Source organism: Silurus aristotelis (genome assembly GCF_946808225.1).
Source record: "Silurus aristotelis genome assembly, chromosome: 14".
In the NCBI taxonomy this organism is placed as follows: Eukaryota; Metazoa; Chordata; class Actinopteri; order Siluriformes; family Siluridae; genus Silurus; species Silurus aristotelis.
The window spans coordinates 3,181,358-3,188,857 of NC_139587.1; the positions used below are offsets into that span (position 1 = coordinate 3,181,358).

The 7,500-nt window shown below is 37.0% G+C and overlaps 1 protein-coding gene and 1 long non-coding RNA gene across 5 annotated transcripts in view; one reads left to right on the plus strand and one right to left on the minus strand.

Moving 5' to 3' along the window:
* The window catches only part of LOC310736828, a 10,173-nt gene extending 9,511 nt beyond the window's left edge, over positions 1-662 (minus strand). For all 3 annotated transcript variants that reach the window (XR_014536680.1, XR_014536681.1, XR_014536682.1), the window contains exon 1: positions 545-662. This is a non-coding gene — a long non-coding RNA (uncharacterized lncRNA). The remainder of the gene's footprint in view (positions 1-544) is intronic.
* col23a1a (collagen type XXIII alpha 1 chain a) overlaps positions 1-7,500 on the plus strand; it is a 126,151-nt gene that overhangs the window by 38,130 nt on the left and 80,521 nt on the right. The window lies entirely within an intron of this gene.

Genomic DNA, 7,500 nt, shown 5'->3' on the forward strand with positions numbered 1-7,500 from the left:
CATTCCAGAGATAGATAGATAGATAGATAGATAGATAGATAGATAGATAGATAGATAGATAGATAGATAGATAGATAGATAGATAGATAGACAGACAGACAGACAGACAGACAGACAGACAGACAGACAGACAGACAGACAGACAGGCCTTGAGCCATTGTAGTAGTCAATTTATATTCCAGTCCACATCCATCCTTAAAGTTCTTGAGTTGCTCAGTAACTTCATGAATCTTTAGGCTGTTGATGAGGAACCATCCCCAGCTTCACAGAGTGGTTTTTAATATATAGGCAATAAAAATCACATATCACCATGTAATAAATGCCAAAGCAGGATTTTCAGATTGAGGGTTTTATAAGCATTTCTGCAGCAGCTGTTCCTGATACGAGTGAAACAATCTCAGGTTTATGCCCCTGAGATCCAGAGCCTTAGTCAGAAATGTCACATTTAATGGCTCCAATACACACTAACGGATCTCATTATTACATTCAAACATGAATTTCTTATGAAAACATCGTTACTGTCCTTTGAAACGCAATTACTTACTTAATGAGATTCAGAATGCTAATACACGGCTGTCTTTTGTCTCTTAACCCCGATCTCATGTGCAGATGTGTTTACTATTAATCGGATCTGACGTTCCCCAGCTGTGCACCGGCGTATTCTGGTCACGTTTACTGTGTGTTTACTTTCTCAGAAGATCAGAGTCCACATGCTGAACTTTAAAATGGACAGAGAAATAAAAGGCACATATGTGTATCCTCTGAACAACTTCTGAAGGAGCTGCTGATCTGGAGAGGTGTACCAGCTCTCACGCTTTTCTCTGCCGAGTTCAAAAATAAAAAAAAATACACTGTTGATGTTTTCCAAAAAAGGTTGCTTCTGTAAAAGTTACAATATATAGACAAAAGTATTGGGACACCTAACTTTTCCAGCCATATGTGGTTCATCCCCAAACTGTTACCACAGAGTTTAAGGTGAAGGTGGAGGTTATTTTAACAGCAAATTGAGAATACATTTATGAAGCACATATGAATTTTATGCTCAGGTGTCCACAAACTTTTACTTAGTGCTTCAATGTAGCAATGTGGAATTTTCATAGTAAATTAGTAATAGTAGTTTCTTGATGATTTATGATGATTTATGAAATTTCAGCATTCAAGGTTTATAGTGTTTTTTTAAATTTGTATTATTAGTTTTACAGTGTTATTATTATGTCTTATAGTAAACTTTATTTGTTCTACAGTATGTATTATTTGCACTGAAATTGTATGCATCAGTTTTAGAAGTTTTACACACACACACAAAACATTACACAAGAGTCAAAATGACCGTTTTCAAGGTCGTTTTTCGTGCTTTGACCTTGTAACCGTGTGAAAAATCGCTTATAATTTTACAGCCACGTTTACATCATGTTTATCCACTTTCTTAAACGAATCATTATTATATAAATAATTGTTGATGTTTTGTAATTCTCCACTTAGTTACTCTTTGGCTATTCGTTTAAACACGAATCATCCTCATGACTCACTCAATCCTCGGATCCTCGGAGTTCGCATGGACGACGGACGAGTCCTGTTTTATCTCTGGGTTACGTTTTATTCTTTATTCGTTATCCGAGTCTAAACTTCCTGCCGTTGCGGGCTCATGCTTACAGTCTGTGTTTGAGATCATATTCTGGAAGATGACCTGGGGAATATCAGTGGTTCTGCGTGACTTTGCGTTTACGTGTCTGCTTTGTGCTTCTCCTGTGTTGTTGTGCAGGAATAAACGAAAGTGCCATGTGCAGGGTCTCGAACCAGGAGCTGTGTGGGAAAGTTCTGCTTACTTGTAGTCTGTTTATTTAGATGAACCGGTCTCTAAATAAGACCTCAGAATCGTTTTTTTTATGTGTTTGCATTTTGACTTTTTAGTGCTCTGAGACAGATGCTCACAGATGTTTTATGTATACAATATCTGATGCGTTTCACACGAATCAAATGAAAACGTCATGCGAAAGTCATAATGCAGTTTAGTAAATAAGGTTGACTTTTTAAAATAATATAATCTTATACAAGGAACTTTTAAGGAAACCAAATCCTGACGTCTAATTGAGTTATTATTAGCACAAATGATCCTTTACTACGCTTTAGACTAGACAGAGAAAGTTCCTCGGCCGTTAAAACAATCTGTATGTTCACACATGAGAGTTTTAATGACTGCAGAACATCTAGACTATAAAAACATCTTGAATCTGCTGCACAGTGATCAATGATGTCATCCTGATTCAGTTTTGTTTCTCTGTAGAACCGTGCTTTAATTTCCCACTGCCATTAAACAAGGAACTAAACCTACTCAGGGTTATAAAGCTGAATTAAGACATTATAAGCTACAGATTAAAGGATGAAGATGAAGACATGAACTCATGTATTGATTCAGATTAGAGATCATCCTTTATCTGAATCAGTTTTTTCATCTCTGGCTAAAAAAACCTCAACAGACTGAAATAACTTGAGGAATCTCATAGTCGATGTTTCAGAATTCCTCCACTCATCTTCTGCACTACATAAATCAGTCTTAATATCAATAGTCTACTACAATTACTTGCATTGAAGCGCCTGTCACTGCACACCCTAACAATGATGGAACTATAATAGATGGACATTTGGTGAGAAGGATGAGGATGGGTTTCCCTCTGAAGTGTGGTTCCTCTTAAGGTTTCTTCCTCATCTGCCATCTCAGGGAGTTTTTTCTTTGCTACTCTCACCACCGGGTCACACATTATGGACAAACTTCAAACATACATTCTTTTATAGCCACTTTATCTTTTTATCTCTGCTTTGAGACGATGTCCATTTCCAGACAACCAAACATAGAAGAGGATAAACATACTGGAGATTTTACTTGCCCGATTCTGTTCTAAACAAATTGTGAGTTTATTTGAAATCTTGCATTTTGCATAATTTCCCACCACGAACCACTGATCCATATCCCAGTTCCTGATTTGAACAATATCGCTAATTAATGTGTCAAAATCCGAATTCAGGTTATACCGTATCATGTGCTTCTGAAAATATTCAGCAGATTACAGAACAGGACAGAACAGGACCACTTGCAAAGTCTACACACTGAAAATGTGCTGACTCATGCATCAGGAAAGATGAAATCCAGATTGTGTGCTATCCGTCTCAATTTTTATATTGATTATGTTTTGACATGTTGTGGTGAGGGCGGAAAATAAAAACGGAGATGTAAGATCTCTTTCCAAAGCATAATGAGAGGTGGAGGGCATAGACGGTATGTCCGAGAACATTGCGCTCATTTGTATTGAATTGAAAACAAGCAAACAGGCCTGTAGGTGTGTCTGGTGGTGGAGACGTTTCTGGTGGTGGAGACGATTCTGGTGGTGGAGACGATTCTGGTGGTGGAGGCGTTTCTGGTGGTGGAGACGTTTCTGGTGGTGGAGGCGTTTCAGGTGGTGGAGGCGTTTCAGGTGGTGGAGGCGTGTCTGGTGTTGGAGCATTTCAGGTAGAGGAGCCTTTTTTAGGTGGTGGAGGCATGACTGGTGGTTGGGATGTGTCTGGTGGTGGAGGCGTGTCTTGTGTTGGAAATGTGTCTGGTGGTGGAAATGTGTCTGGTTGTGGAGGCGTGTCTGGTGGTGGAGGTGTGGTGGAGGCATGTCTGGTGGTGGAGGCGTGTCTGGTGGAGGCATGTCTGATTTTGAAATTAAAATAAGAAAACGTTTTTGTAGGTCTGTCATGCGGTGAAGGTTTATACTGTGATGGGGGTGTCTTTTTGTAGAGGGATGTCCTGTGCAGGAAGTGTATTATGTGGTGAAGGCATGTCCTGAGCGGTGTGTCTGATGGTGAAGATGTACCCAATGATTGGAGTCCCAGTTTTGAGTTGCCAGATAAACACCAATTCAATAAATTGATGACATGTCTTATCAGCTTCTTGCTTGTCACAGATGTTATGTGAAGCAGCCACATAACATGCAGCTTCAGGTTTCAACACACTGCGTCTTGTCACCTGTGATCTAAATGTTCTAAAACACTGAATAGTTTGTTATTAAACCCTATGAAAGCATGGTGCATGTTGAAAAATCGCTAAAGGAGGTCGGGTCACATGGTGCCATTTGTAGCTAATTTGGCTTTCTTATTTTTTTATTTTATTTTATTTCTCTGAGGCATTTTCTCTGAGGAACCTATACTTTCTTATCACCATAATTTGATGGCACATTTTGTTCACTTTTTGTTCATGGACTGGGGGCGGACCGGAAAGACCATGTCAATTTATTCCCCAAATGTATTTCTAATAAGAGGCAGGCTTCTATAGTTACTTTGCTCTCAGTCCTTCTTATTTTTGCCTATGGCACACATTTAGATGGGCAGATTTTATAGATTGACTTGAATATGCAGTTTCTTCCCACGGTCACTGATTGTACTTTTGATAGCATGATGCTGATGAAACAGTACGAATCCTTGAGCGAATCATGTGACCAATCTGATCATATTAAATATGGATATTCTGGATTGGGAGCAGGTTTCTCAGTTCTGCTGGATTTTGTTTTGTTGATATAAAACACAAAATGAAAGTCGCTAAACAAATACAGAGATAAATATATGACAGGAATGTTAAATGTGGGGTGTGAAATTGTAAGCTGTGATAAAAAACCGCTGCATGTGTGAAGAATCATTTCTTACTGACTTTCAATAGAGGAACTGGAATGAATGTTCACAGTAACAATGGTTCTTATAGAACAGAAAGGATTTCTTTCTCCCAATTTGTCTCTGGTATACTTACTGCTTCTTTGTACACTGTTCTGAATCTACTGTACTACTGAATAGTATCATTCTAATAATATAACATTTACAGCGTAGTGGGCATTCAGTGTAAAATAGTGTCTAAAGAAGGTCGAGACTTGGTTTACATAGGAGGTACGACCAAGTGAAGATTGGGACCAAAAAACATTATCTTCTTTTTAGGGCTAAGGTATGATTTCACCTTGCTGGGTTTTTGCACTGCACCAAAGATTGTTTTCTAAAAAATTATATTTATTTTTTCAAAAGATTTTTTTGAAAGATTTTTTAAATGATTTTTAATGATTTAAAAAATAAATAATTTAAGATTGTTAATGAGATTTTTTTAACATTTTTATGATAAAATTTTTTTTAATATATATTTTATATAAATAAAAATATAAAACAAATAAAATTAATTTGATTTATATTTAATAAAATAAATAAATAAATAAATAAATAAATAAATAAATGTGTGTCTACTGTCTCATATGATCTTTTGTTATTCATGCGTTGTTTTGTTTCAATGTGTACTGCACTGTATACGGGTTGGAATGACTTTAAACTTCTACTACTATACACAATGTTAATAAGAATACAGCTGCTCCCCACCTTACGAACGAGTTACGTTCCGATCGTTCGTAGCATGAATTTTTTCGTAAATTGTTACAGTGTTCGCTAACGACTACGCATATCTCCTAATGATGTAAGAGCCATAAATACTATCTAATCATAAAATAAAAAAACTAATCGAAATACTGTAAACAATATTTTGTATTAAGTAATAAAAAATTATAAAAATCTCCTTCGCTTTGAATTTTATCGACTCCGAACAAAGTTCACTTTGAGGACAGGTTTGTTCGTATCCGCGAAAGTTTGTAAAGTGGATGTTTGTAATGTGGGGAGCGTCTGTATGTGTGCCTGCCATTGAATTGTATACAATATGAGTAGCTGAAAGTGAATATACATTCAGCATTTATTGTTATGAACTTAGATAGAACATGCAAGTGAATACCTGCTAGTGTGGTTGTGATGTTTATTAGTTGATCTGCGCTCTGGCTAATAATAAACCGAACCATTATATGGTACTTTCTCTATAGTGCATTATAGATAAATGCTTAGAAATATTTTCTGGACCTGACTGATTCATCCTGAAGCCCTAATTCTGGATAGAGGTCTGTCCCTTTGTCCCCCTCTGTCTCCACATGGACAGCCTAAAGATCAGTGAGGTTACTGTGGACTCTAGAACATAAAACAGTTTTTGCAAGGGTCCATCAGTCCTCATACCATCTCAATGAGTATTTCCTTGGCACTGTCACCCCTGGCTCGCTCTTTACACGCTTAAGGACTGATTCCTGATGTTAAAATGTATATTTGCAATCAATTTTATTCTGTAAAGTAGTGTAGTGTAGTGTAGTGTAGTGTAGTGTAGTGTAATGTGTATAAGTGTTTATAAATGTGTATGTGTGTGTTCCTACTCAGGTTCTCTCTGCTTTGCATTAACCCCCCCCCCCCCTTTTGTGCTAGAGTAGCATCAGCCCACAACAGAGCCGCCTCAATAGGGTGCAGATTGTGCAATGTTGTTTTAGCCCACTGGAAGAGGAACCGCTCGTGATAAAGATTGCCAAAGCCTGCTTTAGTTTGAGTTCTCATGCCGATGCAGTGCAACAGTGGAGTGTATGGATGTGCACCTAGATGACTAGGAAATGTGTGGGTTAATTAACAGTTTTTTTTTTTTTTGTTAATGTTAAAGTTTTGATGTCAATTAAAAGTCTTGCTCTCGTCATTTTGGATTATGTAGAAGAGCTTTAACTAGGATGATCGCCAGAATGGCCCGTGTATGGTGCGACATTTTAAGCGGAATGACCTCATGTATACAAACGCACATGTTTGGGAAGAATAAACATATTAGTTGTTGAAAGAGTATACAATGGAAAAAAGGGAGTTGTATTAAATAGAAGAGAAGAATGTGTGGTGAGATCGAATACTCAGAGGAGAGAAATGCAGAGAAGGAACTATAATATAATAAAATCAAATATAGTATAATAAAATATAATATAATATAATATAATATAATATAATTTATAAGGTACAATGTGTTATGTAGATGCTTTTCACTTTACGGTTTTAAAGAGTTTGATTAAAGAGTCTGTTCTCCACTCCTTTGTAGCCACCACTTAGTGAATGTTTTTTGTTTTTCGCGTCATGTGAAACTCTATTCAGCAAGAAAATCTCATTAGACAGATATATATTTTTTTATATTTATTGAACAAGTATGCCACTGACTCTGAGATCACACATCTTGAGCTCCTAGTTCAGTTGAGCTCAGTAGCTCCTACTTTTATACCAAAGACTGTAGAAAGAACATTTACTTATAATCTTATACTCCAGTGCTCATGTTAGTTCTCATTCTCCAGTGTTCTGTATTGTTGAAAGATTTATGATCAAACTCTTAATGTCACCCAAATGAGGATGGGTTCCCCTTTTGAGTCTGGTTCCTCTCAAGGTTTCTTCCTCATTACATCTAAGGGAGTTTTTCTTTGCCACAGTCACCACGGCTGCTCATCAGGGATAAATGCACACCGTTCACCTTGACTGTTGATTTCTGTAAAGCTGCTTTGAGACAATGTCTATTGTGAAAAGCGCAATAGAAATAAACTTGACTTGACTTGACTTGACTCCTGTTTTATAATTGTATGAACCCCTTTGATTTATTCTTAATAA